Source organism: Eubalaena glacialis, chromosome X (assembly GCF_028564815.1).
Source record: "Eubalaena glacialis isolate mEubGla1 chromosome X, mEubGla1.1.hap2.+ XY, whole genome shotgun sequence".
In the NCBI taxonomy this organism is placed as follows: Eukaryota; Metazoa; Chordata; class Mammalia; order Artiodactyla; family Balaenidae; genus Eubalaena; species Eubalaena glacialis.
The window spans coordinates 28,667,110-28,685,850 of record NC_083736.1 but is presented as its reverse complement, the minus strand read 5'-3'; the positions used below and the strand labels follow the sequence as shown (position 1 = coordinate 28,685,850).

Genomic DNA, 18,741 nt, shown 5'->3' with positions numbered 1-18,741 from the left:
CCATTTTCATTCCTCTGAAGGTTTTTTTGTTGTTGGATTTCAACTGTTGTACTTTTGTTCATTTTTATGTGAAAAGTGAAATTTAGGCACAGCTTAATCAAACTCTGTTGGCTCTTTCACGAAGAAATTTCATCTAAAGTTTGATTAAATTCATTATTATTAAAGTTTGTTGAAGTTTCTTTTAGTTAGAAGAGTTGAAAAACACAAGTTGATAGATTCATATAGAAAGTTATGAAATTTAAAAAGAAAAACCAGTGGATGAATTTTATTCAGAATTATTTATGGCTATTTTGTATTTCTGTCTTCATTTTCAGAATAATGCATGTTATTACTAAATTTGGAAATATTCTAAAATTGGAAATCAGACTCCACTTGATTCAAAACGTGACCTTTTTTTCACATCAGTCTTTTTAAAATAATGCTTGAAATGCATTCAGTTCATACCCTTACACTTAATCCTCATGCATGGTCTTTCTTGTTTTTCCCTACCTCTCCTCTAACTGTCCTTTACAAAGATGAGAAGTTTTCTTCCCGACACAAAATTCCCTTGATTATATATTAGAAAGAACTGACACTTTGTAGCAAGGTTTAGGAAAAGCTAACATAAGTAGAGCTTCTGTGAAATCTGTTTTACCAAAAAATATTGGATTTACTGCTGATAAATAATGGAATTTATTTTAACCATTTGCATTTTCTCTTCATTGAAACTCATGAACGACTGTTAGTTTTAGGTGGCACATTTATTTTTGCCATGGGTAAAGAAGCTTCTTCAGTAAAATGTTCACTTATAGCATTCAGAATCTTGAAATATAACCAATGTCATCAAAGGGCAGAAGAGTAGAGACAAGGGGAGGATCAACCACTTTTCCCCTCAGTGAATGATCTACTGTCAAGTTCTACGATCACATTTCATCTATAAAGAGAGCATTGAGTGAAGTCTATGTTTTGCATACATGTCTTTACATTTAATTATAATTGTAAATATATTTGCAATATGAATATAAATATATGCCAACTATTTAGCTCTAGTTAAAATCTGCCAAAATATAGGGAGGCTTGTGGGTGATGCAAATTGGAGATTTGCATAGATTTAGGGTACAATTTCAGAAAAGTAAATAAACATTATTTTGCTCTATAACTAAAAGACGCTAGGTATATTACCTTGTTTACTCACCAAACAAAAAGCAATCATCAAAAAACAACGAAACAAATCTCAGCTAACCTTCTTAACCCTTCCACTGCCATTGCCATGACTCATTAGTCAGAAATAGAGAATCACTTCTTTACTGAAGGACATAAATTCATTAGAGGGCCACACATGAATAAAGAACAACTAAATACAGTCTGAAACATTTAAATCACTTGTTTTTAGGAAACTATCCTGGCTTTTAAAATGACATAAATCCAGATGAATTGGGAGATTGGGATTGACATATATACAATCACTAATATGTATAAGATAGATAACTAATAAAAAAATAAAATAAAATGACATAAATCCAACCAAAATTTATTCAAGTTTAATGGGAACAGGATTCTTTTCTAGACTATCTCAGAGGCAGTCTCAACTCATGGTGGTTTCATTGTAAAATAAATAAAATCAATTCAGAGGCCACATCTGATTTGCTGGAAGTGCTGTCATGTGATTCTAATGTCTAACCTCTATTTGGGTACATAGCCCCTCGTTCTACTCAACAGGAATGTGTTCTTTTTACCTAATACCAATTAAAACCTTACTCCTCCTCCCATGGAAAGAGCTACTGGTGGTAGTCTTGGAGAAAACATGGGAAGAGGATTGGTGATGTCATATAAGGAGATCAGAAAGCATTATTTTGACATTTAAAAAGTAAAGAGAAGATGAATTTTTTCCTTTTTTAAAAAATTTATTTTACTGAAGTATAGTTGATTTACAATGTTGTGTTAGTTTATGCTGTACAGCAAAGTGATTGTTATACATATATATAATTTTTCATGTTCTTTTCCATTATGGTTTATTACAGGACATTGAATATAGTTCCCTGTGCTATACAGTAGGACCTTGTTGTTTATCCATCATATATATAATAGGTTACCTCTGCTAATCCCAAACTCCCAATCCATCACGCCCCCACCTCCCCCTTCCCCTTGGCAACCACAAGTCTGTGTGCTATGTCTGTGAGTCTGTTTCTGTTTCGTGGATAAGTTCATTTGTATCATATTTTAGATTCCACATATAAGTGATATCATATGGTATTTGTCTTTCTCCTTCTGACTTACTTCATTTAGTATAATAGTCTCTAGGTCCATCCATGTTGCTGCAAATGGCATTATTTCATTCTTTTTTTATAGCTGAGTAGTATTCCATTGTGTATATATCACATCTTCTTTATCCATTCATCTGTCAATGGACATTTAGGTTGTTTTCATGTCTTGGCTATTGTAAATAGTGCTGCTGTGAACATAGGGGTACATGTATGTTTTCGAATTATAGTTTTGTCCAGATATATGCCCAGGAGTAAGATTGCTGGATCATATCGTAGCTCTATTTTTAGCTTTTTGAGGAACTGCCATAGTGTTTTCCATAGTGGCTGTACCAATTTACATTCCCACCAACAGTGTAGAAAGGTTCCCTTTTCTCCACACCCTCTCCAGCATTTGTTATTTGTAGACTTTTTCATGATTGCCATTCTGACCGGTGTGAGGTGGTACCTGACTGTAGTTTTTTTTTGGTATTGTTGTTGTTGTTTTTTATAAATTTATTTATTTATTTTTGGCTGTGTTGGGTCTTCGTTTCTGTGCGAGGGCTTTCTCTAGTTGCGGCAAGCAGGGGCCACTCTTCATCGCGGTGCGCGGGCCTCTCACTGTCGCAGCCTCTCTTGTTGCGGAGCACAGGCTCCAGACGCGCAGGCTCAGTGGTTGTGGCTCACGGGCCCAGTTGCTCCGCGGCATGTGGGATCTTCCCAGACCAGGGCTCGAACCCGTGTCCCCTGCATTGGCAGGCAGATTCTCAACCACTGCGCCACCAGGGAAGCCCCTGATTGTAGTTTTGATTTGCATTAAAAGAAGATGAATTTTTAAAATTGCAAACCAATCAGCTTGATGTTGACAAGCAATAAAATCCTAGAAAATGACATTGAAGTGATGAATAATGGGTACTTAGAAGAATATGCTCCCGGGAGTCAGCATGATATCCTCAAAATGTGTCATGCCACATTCACTTCATTTCCATTTTTATTATGGCTACTCAATGGTTAGATGAGAGGACTATTATAGACAGTGTATATTATGATTTTACACCACATTTTTCAAGTTCTCTTTTGAGGATCTTGGGAACAAAATAAAGAACAGTGGGCTGGGTAATAGGGTGAATTTGCAGCTGATAAAGACATCCAAAGAATGTCAATTGGTAGATCAGGGTTAACATGCAATAGAATCTCTATCCTTGGACCTGTATTTTAGATAGCCATGCCTTTGCACATGGCTATTTCTTCTTCCATCAACTTTTCTTCCACAATCTCAGCCCTCTACCTGAAGACCTCAGTTAGTCAATTTTACCCATGCATCACTACCTCTGTGAACCCTCCTTTGGCTGTATTCAGTGAGCACAGCTTTTCACCAGCACTTATCTAACTAAATTGGGATTGTTTGTTTATACGTATGTTTCCTGCTCTAGTCTATGAATGCCAAGAAGATAAGGACCATTTTGATCCATTGTGGTCTCTTTACTACCTAATATAACTGAATCCACAATAGGTACTCAGTTATTGATGGAATGATTGTAGATAATAGCTATGTTGATTAATAAATTTGAAATTGACAAAAGTTGTTAATACTTTATATGATAAATATATCAAAATTCTAATAGATTTAAATCAGAGAGATAATTTCTTATTACAAGATGAAATATGAAAGCATGTTTAAATAAGACATAAATCTCACATTTAGACTCAGTAATCAATTTAAAAACGCAGGAGGAAAGAGAGCTTAATTAATATCAGATTGTGTTTAAAAACCCTTGGGTTTTTAGTAATCCACAAATTCAGTATGACAAAAAGTTTGATGGCATGTACAAAACTAAAATGCTACAACAGTTATAGATGGCATTAATAGGGCAAAAAAGGATGTAAGCATACCACTTAACTCAGTTCTGGATATCACATTTTAAATGGATCTTGTTTCTTAAAGTGTCACCAGAATAGCCAAGGGTCTATAGGCTGTATTATATAAGGCTAAAAAAAAATAGAGGTAAATACAGGTATTTAGATTTAGCTTACAGAGAAGTGGTATTAAGGAGAATGCAGTAGGGGGCCTCAAATATTTAGAAGGTTAGAGGAAATGTGTTTTATTGCATTTTGGTTGGTGTTTTGTTGTTTGGTTTTGTTCGTTTGTATTTTTCCTCGCTTTATTTTTTCCTGTTTTGCCCTAAGAACAGATTCAAGTACATATGTGGAAGTTACAAGAAAGCAAATTTTTAGTAAATATTAAAGAAAATTTTGTAACTGAGCTACCAAAACACAGAATCTACTGCCTTAAAAAGCAATAAACTCCTTAAACAGTAGATACTCAGGGCTGAAATGACTGTCTCGCCCCTAAAGGCAGTTTCCATATTGGATGAGAAGATGTAATTCATTAAGCTTTAAGGTCACTTCTGAATCTAATGTTTTGATATTTTCAGAATCAATCAGAGGGGACTAACAGCATGACCTGAATCTGTCCTATATTTATATAAACATCCTGTGCAATGCACCTCATTTTTTGTCCAACTGTATACATTTGTGAATGTTAAATTTTATTTTAGGGCAAATGCTTTTTTTAAAAACAAAACTAAAAACTTTATTAAAGGATAATTTACACGGAATAACCTGCATCCATTTAAAGTGTACAATTTACTGATTTTTGACAGATATATACCCATGAAACCACTGCTACAATCAGAGCACAAAATATTCTCATCCCTCCAAAAGCCTCCTTGTGCTCCTTTGCAGGCCATTCTTCCCTTCACCCCTGGCCCCAGGCAACCACTGGTCTGCTTTCTGTCACTTTAGATTAGTCTGCATTTTTGAGTATTTTATGTAAGTGGAATCACACAGTATTTTTGTGTGGCTGGTTTCTTACACTCAGCATAATGACTTCAAATATCTGTAGTTTGAAAATCAGTAGTTCGTTTCTTTTTAATTGTGTAGTACTTTCTATTGTATGGATATACCACATTTTGTTGATCTGTTCAGCTGCTGGTGGACATTTGGGTTGTTTCCAGTTTGGGGAATATTATGAATAAAGCTGCTAAAAGCTGTGTACTTGTTCTACTACCTAGCCTTAGAAATCTTAATTTTGAGAAGCACAATACAAAAAGAACTTCAAGTGTTATCTTAGTTAACAAGCACCTAGACGGCAAGTACCAAGGATAAATTGAGCAGATATCAGCTGAGTTCTCTGAGAAAGTCTCAGTGTCTAACATTCTTTCTTGGGAGTAGATGTGTATCAGCTATCTTTTGCTGTATAACAAACTATCCCACAACTTAATGGCTTACCACAAGGGTCAGCAAACATTTCTATAAAGGACCAGGTAGTAAATATTTCAGGCTTTGTGGGCTACATATGTACACTTGCATATTATGTTTTTTATAGCTCTTTAAAAATGTAAAAATCATACTTAGGTGGGAGGCTATATGAAAACAGGCCACAGGCCAGATTGGTCTATGAGCCATACTTTGTAGATCCCTTAACACAGCAACTATTTATTTAGCTCACTATTTGATGGATAGACTGGCCCATTTTGGTCCTCTGGACCAGCTACTACAGTGGTCCCCTTTTATCCATGGCAGATACGTTCTGAGACCTCCAGTGGATGCCTGAGATCACGGATAGTACCGAACCCTACATACGCTATGTTTTTTCCTATACATACCTATGAAAAGGTTTAATTTATAAATTAGGCACAGTAAGGGATTAACAACAATAATAATAAAGTAGAACAATTATAACAATATACTGTAATAAAAGTTATGAGTGTGGTCTTTCTCTCTTTCTCTCAGAATATCATTGTACAAATTTAATGCCTTTTCCATCTTAACTAAGCTCTTATCATGCACTGTGGCCCTAACTTTGGCAGTTTGAGGTGCAACAGCAAAAGTAGCATGAATTTCTTTTTCCTTCTTCACAATTTCACAGATTGAAGATTCGTTCTTACTGTAGATCTTAGCAACCTTGTCATATAATTTTTTTTCTTTCCTTATTAAGTCAAGAAGTTTCACCTTTTCACTTAAAGGAAACATCTATGGCTTCTCTTTGGCATATCTGAATCGCCAGCATCACTACTCCTGTGCTTTGGGGCCATTATTAAGGAAAATAAGGGTGACTTGAACACAAGCAATGTGATACTGCAACAGTCAATCTGATAACCCAGACGGTGCCATTAAGTCACTAACGGGCAGGATATGCTGGACAAAGGGATCATCCTGGGTGAGACTGATGGCATGAGATTTCAGCACACTACTTAGAATGGTGTGCAATTTAAACCTTAAGAATTGTTCATTTCTGGAATTTTCCATTTAACATCTTCAGACCCCAGCTGGCCACAGGTGACTGAAATCATGGAAAGCCAAAATGTGCATGAGGGGGGCTGTTGTATTCTTTGCTGGGCCTGCTTATGCATCTGTGGTCAGCTAGTGGCTGGATGAGCTATCATGACGTGATTCGCACGTCTTACGGTTGACAGGTCATTTAGGAGCAGATGCAACTAGGTCTGTGTGTCTCATCATCCAACAGGCTAGCCCAGGCTATTTTACATGGAGACTTGTCAAGTTTGTGCTCGTGTCACATTTGATATTGTCTATCGGCCAAAGCAAGTCATGTCATAGAGTCATTCCAGATACAACGTGTGGAGAAAGACTCCACCTTCTGATGGGAGGAAATACACTGCAAGAGCTGGATGCCAGGGAGAGGGCCAGAATTTGTGTCCATTTTGCAGTATATCACAAGGTACTGGAGAAAAGTTATCAGCATGTTTTGTAGACTGAGAGGACTCTGAATTTAGATGCATGTAAAACGAGATGTGCTATGATAATTCTTGCTTTGTGAGTAATCGTTGCTGAGCTAGGCAGTTGGTTTGTAGCTTCTCAGCCAATGGTGGAAATACAGTATCCATAGTCTAGTGATTTTAAAATATACAAAATACAGATGAGAAATATCATCTATTAACCACTTACTGCTGGGAATTTAATGAATACTGCTGTGATTTAATACTGAAGAAAGGTTATGACTTTCTTCTGGTTACTCTCTTAGCTGGCCACTCTTTTGAAAAGAATTTTATTCTCAAAGCTGTTATTATTTTTACTCTTAATACACATCGTATCCCCATAGCCACAGACTGTATACAGAAGTAGAAATATAATGTAGTACACATGAAACTTATATAATGTTATAAACCAGTGTAACCTCGAAACAATCCAAAAAGAAAAAAAAAAGTGTTCCTACAGTCATATAAGAATCTCTCTTTTTTTTTTGCCTTTTTGTGTAAGCATAATCATTGCCAGTCTTCAAAAACACTTATTCAGATAATTTCCCCCAAGCACGTAATAGGATAAATTTATAGGTATTAAATAGAATGGAGACCATTCAGCCCTAAAATGTCACTATTCTATCAGGCACACACTTGCCAGTTTGTTGGCCTCGACCGGGGCATGCTAGCAAGGGCTTCAGATGAGGTCCCATTGCAGCACGAGAGCAGAAGAGTTATTTCTCAGTTTATGTTTTGAAGTGTGTTGCTCAGACAGGCAACATACAGTTGTGTATGGTAGCGTGAACTACCTGTTACTTCCCTTGGCAATACTTTTAGCAGCAATGTTTTTCCTTCTGCAATGTGACAGTATCACCGTGCCATTCGGAATAAAAAGAAAGGGCTGAGTGATTCTGAGCATACTTTCAAACAGCCATGCAAACGAACAGCTGGCAGAGAAGACACGCCCTAAAACTTGAAACATACTCTCAACCCCTGCAGCACCTCGTGTGGCTTGAACTTCAGACTTGATGAATGCCTCCCTAGCTTGTTCCCTCTCCTGAATCTTTTCATTCCCCTTCAATCTCTTGTAATGCTCCAGCCCTTACTGGGGAAGAAAACTGCAAACTGTCTGCCCCTAGCTTACTTCCAGATCTTAGTCTAGAGAAATTCTATTTTTGCATAACTGTCCCATAAGCATACAGTCTATCCATTTCTCTATGCAGTAGAGGTTTCTAGCTTTCATCTTTTTTGACCAATCCACAGTAAAAATTACATTTTATATAGCATGCCAGTGCAAACACACACATATCTCTATCTATAAATATTTCTCCATGTATGTTTATGCAATGGAAAGAAGAGTTTCACAAAACATGACTTATCCTTGCCACCTAATTCATCCTCATATTTCCTATTCTTTTCTATTTCATTACAAACAACATTAGTGGTGATCCACTATATAGATTTCAAGACCCATTAACGGTTCATGACCTGTAGTTTGGGAAAATGCTGTACCGTGTTTTATCCATACCTCAGGCTTGGCCATCAGAAAGCTACATTCTTGGACCACTTTGCCTTGATCCTCATAAGATTACATCATACCCTTAACTTATGTTGAGAGGCACTGTAAAGACAACTACTGAAAGGGATTTTATTGAAGATTGACATCATGCAGTGTCTCCCATCTGAAAATCCAGGCAATGATTTTATTTAGATCTAAGAACAGAATTTAGATTTTACTTTGCTTCACTTAAAGAATTGTGTTCTTTTCCCCTTATCAATAATCCAAATAATGAAATTGATCATATTTCCTTTTATATTTTTCCTTTCACTTTGGCATCCAGGAAGCCCACAGCGAAATTATATTCCCTTTAAAATTTTTATTGAAATATATTGATATATCAAAAAAGGCTTAGTCTTAAATATACACAGAATTTTCACAGTCTGAACACACCCATGTAACCAGCATCCAGATCAAGAAATAGAATATTACAGTGAAGCTCCCTTGTGCCTGCTTCTAATTATTACCCACCCTCCAAGGGTAACCACTATCTTGACTTTGAACACCATAAATTCATCTGGCCTGGTTCTGTACATTATGTAAATGGAATCATACAGCATGTACTCTCTTATGTCTGACTTTTTAAGACTTGGATTCATCCCCGTTGCATGAAGTTGTTCATTCTCATTGCTGTATAATAATTCATTGTGTAAATGCGCTAAATGTTAAAATCTACTGTTGATGGACATTTGATACAAAAAATGATGTTATAAACATCCTAAAATGTGTCTTTTGGTGAACATATGTATACATCCCTTTTGGAAATATATCAAGGAGTGAAATTTCTGGGTCACAGGGAATATATATGTTCAGCTTTTATACATTCTGCCGAACAGTTTTCCAATGTGGTTGTACCAACTTAAATTCCTGTCAGCAAAGCATGAGAGTTCTAGTTGCTCCACATCCTTCCCAACACTTTGTTTGTATTGTTTGTCTTTCTCATTCTGGCTGGTGTACATAGCTAAATTTACTAGATATACCAAGCCCTGTGGTCTTCAAATCTGTGTTATAACTTTTCCTCCCTTCTTCGTATTTTATTCTATATCCTTAATCCTTAATTTTATCTATTAATTTTTGAAATTTATACATTCTTATCAGTTGCCCTAAAGCCTCTGTGGAACAATGTGAGGTACAAATACATACATAGTATAAACACAAATCTGAATCCTCAGCTAATGCTGCCATTATCAAAAATCCTAGTCTTGGGGCTTCCCTGGTGGCGCAGTGGTTGAGAGTCTGCCTGCCAATGCAGGGGACGCGGGTTCGGGCCCTGGTCTGGGAGGATCCCACATACCGCGGAGCAACTAAGCCCATGTGCCACAACTACTGAGCCTGCGCGTCTGGAGCCTGTGCTCCGCAACAAGAGAGGCCGTGGCGGTGAGAGGCCTGCGCACTGCAATGAAGAGTGGCCCCCGCTCGCCGCAACTGGAGAAAGCCCTCGCACAGAAACGAAGACCCAACACAGCCAAAAATAAATAAATAAATAAATAAATAAAATTTAAAAAAAAGAAATTCTAGTCTTCCCTTTCCTCCAGTCCTCACCTCCAATTGGTTGAAAAGCAGTGTTGATTTTATCCTATGACCTATCTTGAATTCAACCTTTCCACCAATTCCCAGTGCCATTTTCTTTATCCCAGGCCTTTATCTTCTCGTAACTGGACTAGTGTAATGTAGTCTCCGTAGTATACATTCCCATTCTAATCCATACCCTCTTTTTCAAGCTTGTTTCTTCCCACTCCAAATTTAATTTAATTTAATTTCTGTTTAAAACGAAAAACACTCAGAAGTACAGGTGATGGCAATTTTTTCTTCTCTATCCAATATATGAGAAGAGACTTCTAAGGGATGAGAGTAATTCAAGCTGTGAAGACCTAGATTTCCACACTACAGGCTTGATATTAACTCAGGAATGTGATCTCATATTCTAATGGGGATGTTGGTATTTTCTGCGTACTTCCTGAGATACAAAACCCTATATTGGCGCAATACGTTTTTGAACTCCAAAAAAGCATAATCTGATTTCATAACACAGCAGTATGTTAACATTAAAAAAAGAATCTGTGCCTTAGTAAATGATTAATATGAGAGATTAGCTCACAGAGTCAACTTAAGAAACTTGCTTTAGCTCTTCTTCCACTAACAAAAACATGCATGAAACCTGGTGACTTAAGCCTAGTTAGCGGTTAATTAAAATGTATGTTCCCTAATCCCAAGAGGTCAAACTAACCCCCTTTCTCTTTTTGCTTTTTTTTCCATGTCTCTATTTCTGTATTTAGAATCTGTCTGATATTGTGCTTCATCATGTGTGAATCTGTCTCCTCCCCTCCACTAGATTGTAAGCTCCTTCAGATCAAGGCCATATTTGAGTCCCTCTGGTAGAGGAAACTGATTACAATGTTGCAATATTAAAATATTCCCAAGTCCATCCTCCAAACACTTCCCAGGTTTTACTTATAGTAATGAAAAATGAGAAGAGTTTCACAAGCAAAGACATATATAAATGCCCCATAAATACACCACAATTGCAGTCATTTAAAGAAATGAATATAGGGCAATATTTAATAGCGAAACTTAGTCTAGGTATGGGACATGAAAAAGATTTCTTGGGAATTTGTGGATTAATTAAAATTCCTTGTATTCATATTTCCCTTTTATCTTCAAAAAATGTCTTGACAAAAATAAACTAGAACTGAAGTATAAGATTCAGCCCTTGGTAAATCATTAATTGGTTAAATTGGTTTTTTTTTTTAAGTAAGAGTGTTTGTTTGTTTATTTATTTATTTATGGCTGAGTTGGGTCTTCATTGCTGCGCACGGGCTTTCTCTAGTTGTGGCGAGCGGGGGCTACTCTTCGCTGTTGTGCGCGGGCTTCTCATTGTGGTGGCTTCTTCTGTTGCGGAGCATGGGCTCTAGGCATGTGGGCTCAGTAGTTGTGGCGCGCAGGCTCCAGAGCGCAGGCTCAGCAGTTGTGGCGCACGGGCTTAGTTGCTCCGCGGCATGTGGGATCTTCCCGGACCAGGGATTGAACCCGTGTCCCCTGCGTTGACAGGCGGATTCCCAACCACTGCGCCACCAGGGAAGTCCCAGCTAAGTTGGTTTTTAACCTCCATTTCCCCTTTTAGGGATTCCTACCACATCCTGGCTGTTCAATGCCTGCACCAAGAGTACTTCTCCATCAGGGTGCAGGGAATCTTTCCCTCCCACTGTCCCCCATAAAACCAATATTCACTTGTTCTCTTACTACTCTAGGGTTCTGCTCTCTGCCAATATGAATGTGAATACATCTTTTAACATGTGTGAATAGTATTGATATTTTAACCTCAGCCCCAAAAAGTAATAGAGTATGGTGTGAATTTTACTCCTATCTCAGGCTTGTGGTTAGTGATTTATTTTCCAAAAAAATAAAAAAGAAATCTTATTTTACCTACTTGCTTCCTTCTTAAATGTAGAAAACAAAAGAAGTAAAAGTTCCCTTTGCAAGTTGTTAAAGAGAAAAGACTGAAACTCTTGGACCGCGTGTCTTCCCTCATACAACAGTCTAAAAATGAAAAGTTAAAGTGACAGTGCTGATTTATTTTGTGCCATATTCCTAACACTATTCCTGGACTTACTGGGTTTCCTTTAAGGAATTACCCCTGCACAACAGGCTATTTTGCATTAACATGGCATCCCCCAGCCTTCCAATTGCTTTCATAGTCATTATGTCACTTGACCCCTACTTTGGCCTGTTGCAGTAGTGTCCGAATTTTACAGAAGAGTCGCCAGAGCTCCAGAGGGGTTAAGTGACTGGTCTCTGAGGGTTAAGTGACTGGCCTCTAGGGGCAGAATTGGCCTAGAGCTCTGCCTTGCTGGAGTTAATGCTTCTGCCAGAATATACAGCTACGCTTACTGAAGATTAAGATGCTGCTTTTGATACTGGTAGATATTCATCTCAAAGGGGAAAAAAAAAAACAACCCAGTGTCTTCATTCGGTAGCATTTGAATATTAAATTTTCCTTATCTGTTTCAACTTAGGAGGACTTCCTTGTTCGCTTAATTGACTGGTAATTCCTTTGTTTACTTTTTTCGGAATCTCAAGAACCAAGTCATAAGTATTAAAAATGGTTACATTAGCATTTAACTTTTTTATGAAATTCGAGTATTTCAGAAAGGGGTAAGTTAGGCAGGAATGTGTGTAGAATTTTGCATTTTAATTAAAAAGCCTCAAAATGAAATGAACCTCTGACAGTAACAGATGACTACCTCTAAAAGCTGTGTTACTATTTGATGTATGTTCAGTATTTTCTTGTGGATAATAAGTCCTACGGCTTGTTTCAAGAAAAGTGACAGGACTAAAACAATTAAAAAAGACGAAGCTGCTCTTTTTTTAATCACATGCTCATAAATAAAGCTGGGTTGTGAATTATTTCCAGAGAAGCAGTTGACAAAGTATAAGTAAATCACTCTAAGAACTAAAGCTGTCTTGCTTTTTTTTTTGAACGTTCAAACCAAATCTCTATCCTAGTCCAATGATGAATTTCCTTTGACAAATAAATATTTACAAAGTATGAAATATAGAGTTTGTGTGCTTCCTAAGGCCAAAACATAGTGTTTAAACTAAAATTTAATATTTTCTCTCTCCTCGAATACACCAAAATAAGAACATAACTTAAAAATAATTCTCTCTCGTAGCCGACTCTCCATTAATCATTCTTTAGATGATATTGGCTTTGTGAGTATTCAGGTAAAAAGAAAACTAATTTCTAGATTGATCAGAAAATCTGAGAGTATTTATAGATTTGAAGAAAACAGTAAAATCTGGAGAAATAGAATTTTTTGTAACCCCTATTATGACGTCAAGAAAGGTACATCTTTCAACAGCCTGCCACTTTCCTATGGAAATTCTTCATGTGGTACATGGCTTGATTGGGCAGATCCAAGGGTTAATTTACTTGTGATTTGAGAAAAGGCTGAGACTTCCCTTTTTTTTTTTTAACTGTGGTATGTGGGAGGAAGGTAGAAAGAGGCCCCAGAATGAATTCACTAATTGGGGTTTTCACCTGCTGTGAGTCTAATGGAATACAAAGCCTTATTTGTAGCTGGAGAGGAAGGCCAATTATGCAGTGTCAGAATTTCTGCCTAGTTTTGAAATTACTGTTATTTGGCACCACCATTTGGGAAAGGCAGACCAATAGTTACAGCTTTGAGCTGTTGTTAAGGTGGACCACGAATGCCGTAGTCAGATCTGCTTGAACCACCGTAACCAATATCCATGTTTAGCGGGAGGTGGTGTGCTCCGTGTACCCGGGGTACAGCACTGCAGCTGGCAGGCTAATAGGTAACGCGGAGCAACCGCCGGGCCTGTGAGGTTAAAGAAGTGTGGCTTTATTTTAGTGAAGATGCTAAACTTCACATCTTTTTAGATGTTCGCTTTGATATAGGTGGCTCCGTGAAGCTTTGAAAAATCTTATTAGAAGAATACTGTATGAGAGTCAAGCCCAGCTTGACTTTACCTGGAACCTGTTTGGTGAAATCTCTGGTTTAGATGGAAAAATAGGCTTTTGTGTGTGTGTGAAGTGCTCTGTGTCTGAATGTAGAGGCCTCTTCATTTACTAGTTAATGCGAACTGACTGGATATGCTTATATCCAGAAGATGCTGGTTTCAGATTGACCTAAAGGGATTGTTATACATATTTTAATTAGTACACCATGATATCTGTCCTGACAATGACTCACCATCACTGTACGCATTTGTGAGACATCTGATTCACTGTTCATGGCTAATACTTGTACTGTGCAAAGAGCAACATGGAATCCTTATGCCTTTACTGGATACCCAAATGTTGAAACTTTGCCATAAACTATGTGCTATGCTTAATTGAAGCAATACCTATATTCCAAATGGATTTTTATAAAATGATGCAGGTTATACTTAAGATTAGTTACAGAACGAAAAGCAGTTCAGATAGAGACTCTTGGAGCCAGAGGGAAGCTGGCCCCTAGGGGGTGGTGAAGTCCCTCAGGGCCATCCCCAGGCAAGTGCCCACTGCAGACCATTCCCTGTCTTTTCCTTTCCCTTTCTGCTCCTCATTTTACCCTGGTAAAATCAGGCTAACATTGAAACCACGAGCAGCCTAAAAGGAAAAGGATGGGTTTGTGGAAGATAGGAGCAGTCTGGCCTCCGTCCTTGACCCTTCACACCGTCCACTAAATGGGATCATCCAAACCCACGCCCTACAAATACTGACAGTTCAAATCGATAGCTCCATTCCAGACATCTTCCCTCTGAGTTCCAGACTCAGATGTCCAACTGCCTTTCACATCACACTGCCACCTCCAAGTCAGCAGGCTCAAGACTGAATTGATCATCTCTCCCTGACCCTCTTCTGCCTAAACCTGTCCCCTCCTCCTGAAAGTCCTGGCTTGGCGAGTATTACTCGTCCAATCTTGAGAGTCAGCCTACAACAGTAATCCTTAACCTTGGCTGCATTTTAGAATCACCTGGGGAGCCTTAAAAATCCCAGTGCCCAAGGCCAGTTAAATCGAAATCTCAGGGTGGTGAAACCCAGGCATCCGAATTTTTTTTAACGCTCCCCAGGTGATTCCAGTGGTGGCCAGGCTTGAGGACCATTGCCCTAGGTCTTCCCTCTCGTTCATTCTTACCTCCAATCAGTCAAGACTCCTGTAGTTTTAACATGATTGTATTTTTTCCCCAGTCTCTCTCCCACTGCCATTGTTCAGACCCTCATCACACTGCAGTCACCCTGTATCTGGTATCCTTATTCCAAACTCTTCTGATGCAGCCCCACACCATTGCCCAAGTGATTTTTCTGAAAGGCAAATCTGACAGAGCCACACTGACGCTTAAATTCCTTCTTTAAAAAGCTCACCCATACCTTTCAGGATACAGGTCAAACTCTGGATCATCACACCAGGTCCTTCTGAATTTGTCTACCTCTCTAATCTCTATCTGGACATTCTCTCTCAAGGAGAGCACTGAAGCTCTTAGAAAGAATAAGCTGTTTCTTGCCTGTTTACCTTCACTCCTGCTGTTATCACCATTCATAATTATTGACTTGCCGTTACCCCCAATGGGCCAGAAACTCCTTTTGGGCCTACAGAGGAGGCTTCTAGAAATAGCTCTCCAGTGAGTGAGCCTAATCTCCTTTTCAGCTCCAACAAATGGAGTTAACTTTCTCTTCCATCAGTGGTCCCTACCCAGCGACCAATCAAGTGCCCCAGAGGGTGGCTTTGACTGGGTGGGTCCCTGTTTGGTCTGGGTCCTGGGAGAAACAGATGGTACATTCAAAAGTGGTCCTTGAAGAGAGTGTGATGAAAAAGGCTGTTTACTAACATCCGAGCTGTGTAGGAGAAATAACAAGGGCGAGGGGAGGGAACGGTTTAAGGAACCTGGAGCAAGCTGTTGCTGTAGAAATGACTGTCCCACAAGACTCGTGGCCGGGGGTAAAGAAACTCGGCCACTGCCAGGCTCGAGACCAACAGGAGGGAGCTTGGGGAATAAATACCCCAACATCTCTCTCCTCCTGCCCTTTCATCTCCTGCTACAGGCCTTTCATCATTACCTCCCATTGGCTGAAAGTGAAAGGAAGCTAGTGGGCAAGAGAGCCTGATTGATGCCATCCACAGAGGTCCAACATCGTGGGCCACAGAGCAGAGTGGAAAAGGGCAGAAAATAGAGCTGGAAGGAAGAATGGGGAAATCCCCAGCACAGTCCCGTAGGTCAGAGAGGTCCTCATTTTTCTATGTACCTACAACATTTAAGTGGTTCAAAAACTGGAGTTTGGTGTATGGAAAAATTTACTAGGTTGCCTTCCTAGACCTTATCTTATCTCATTCCTTCCTTACCTCTGTTTCTAGCAAATTGACTCTCCTCTGCTGTCAGCCAGCAGTGAGATCGCTTATGAGCACACAAGAAAAAATACAGATCTTCCCCCAGAGTAAAAGAAGCCACTTCTCTGGATGGCAGCATGACAGAGTGGCTAACAGCACGGGCCTTGAAGCCAGACTCCCTAGTTCCAATCCTTGCACTGCCACATTCTAGCCATGGTATTGAGGACAAGTAGCTCATGGTAGATTTTAAAAGCAGGATTTCAACTTAAGTTTTTTTATGCTCCTTTCATATCTGTGGTTTACATCAAAACAATAATAATAATAAGGAGGAAGAGGAGAGCTACTACAAGTAGGCAATTAATGTATTATCGTACATGGCATCACTCTAATTCATATATGAAATGAGGATATATAAATTATGTTTTCTTAATGTCTTTCCCTAATAAAACAATATTCATAATCTAACTGAAATTAACAACAAAGCAGTCGCAGTGAGGCACATGTCATTACTTTTTTTTTTTTAATTTATTTATTTTTTTACTTTTTGGGCTGTGTTGGGTCTTTGTTGCTGTGCACGGGCTTTCTCTAGTTGCGGCGAGCGGGGGCTGCTCTTCATTGCGGTGCACGGGCTTCTCATTGCGGTGGCTTCTCTTGTTGCGGAGCACAGGCTCTAGGCGCACGGGCTTCAGTAGTTGTGGCACGCAGGCTCGGTGGCTGTGGCTCATGGGCTGTAGAGCACAGGCTCAGTAGTTGTGGCGCACGGGCTTAGTTGCTCCGTGGCATGCGGAATCTTCCCGGACCAGGGCTCGAACCCGTATCCCCTGCATTGGCAGGCGGATTCTTAACCACTGCCCCACCAGGGAAGTCCTGTCCATGTCATTTCTTAATAATACTTTCTGTATTTAATTTCTAAAACAACATCAAGATTTGGGAACAAGCCTTCAAGTGCCTATAACTCCAGTCTAAAAAAGAACTTAAAGATGTATTTTTGAGGATTGCCATCTGTCAAATTTAAGAAAACAATTGAATAGTGATTTCTAATTTTCCATTTTTTTTTCAATGAATTGTTCCGAGTAGTTTTCTAGCTGGACACTGAGAAAATAGACTTGAGCATTTATATTTTAGAGAAACATATCAGAACTCCTGAAGCTTGAGCAGGTAATTTAAAAGTGTAAAACAAACAGACAGAAAAAAAAAAAAAACAGAGAAAGACAATGTATCCTATCACATAGGTGTTACAAACCTTTAGTTGATTGATTTCTAATATTTGCAAATGCCCATGCTGGGAGGTTTGTGTCTTTTCATTGGAATAGACATAAACAATATTTAAGGGATGTGCTTGATACATTGACACAGAGATTATGTCACTGAATGACACAGAAATTATGTCACTGATTAACTGCAAAGGCCACCACTTCCTTATCACAGAACACTAATCCTTCTCCCCCAGTCAAAGATAGGGGCAGATGTAGAATCTCCAGTAAGACCAAGGGACAGCCTCACCCAAAGCCAGTCCTAGCGTGCCCCCCGCTGCCCCCCAGACCTTAAGAGCAGCCACGTCCACAACTCACTGGCTCAAAATGACTAAAAGATAGCAGTAAGGTCTCAGTTTAGCAGGCAGAATGCCAGAAGTGCCCTATTTGCTTTAAAATAGCAACACCAATCAGATCTGCATGCACGTGTCTTCCGTGATAACATTTACATTTGTATTTGGTCTGTCAAGGGTAATGAAGAAACTTGGCACTCCCTTTCCCTTTGGTTCCTGCACTTTATTTTTGCCTCTTTTGTCGCGCTGTAGCAGACGGTAAAGGGAGATTGATGTCTAGAGTCCTTTCAGCTCGAACATTCTCCGGGGCCGGGGGAAATGTTGAGGAAAAAAAAAAAAAGAGGATATTTAAAAAGATAAAGGGGAACACTTTTTAAACTGTAAACTGAAGTAGAACACATCAACCAGAACAGAGAGTGAAAAGGAAATGGTTGAAAGAAGATAAAAAGAAAAAGCAGGCCAACAAAATAAATGGACAAAAGGGGACAATGAAACCACTAAGGGAGTTTATCTGAAAATACTCTTTGGACTCTAATCGAAGATATTATGTGAAGGCTGAGAAAAATTCTTGTGCTAATGAAGGCTTTCTTCTCTTCAGAATATTTCCAAGCCTGTAAGAATTTTGCATACTTAACCTGTGTCGTCATATTGCAAACTCTACGATTAGAAATATTTGAACTACCAGGCCCTGTAACTTTTCCAATGGAACGTTCCATTGGAAATGGTTTCCTTTTAGATTTCTCTAAAGAATACTAAAAGACCACACCGTGCCACATCATTGGTGGTGGTTTTTATTTAAAGAGTCTATACCACTGGTTCTCAAACTTCA

At 38.8% G+C, this 18,741-nt stretch overlaps 1 protein-coding gene across 3 annotated transcripts in view; it reads left to right on the top strand.

Annotated features, from left to right (window-relative positions):
- The window catches only part of DMD (dystrophin), a 1,714,964-nt gene that overhangs the window by 1,546,564 nt on the left and 149,659 nt on the right, over nt 1-18,741 (top strand). The window lies entirely within an intron of this gene.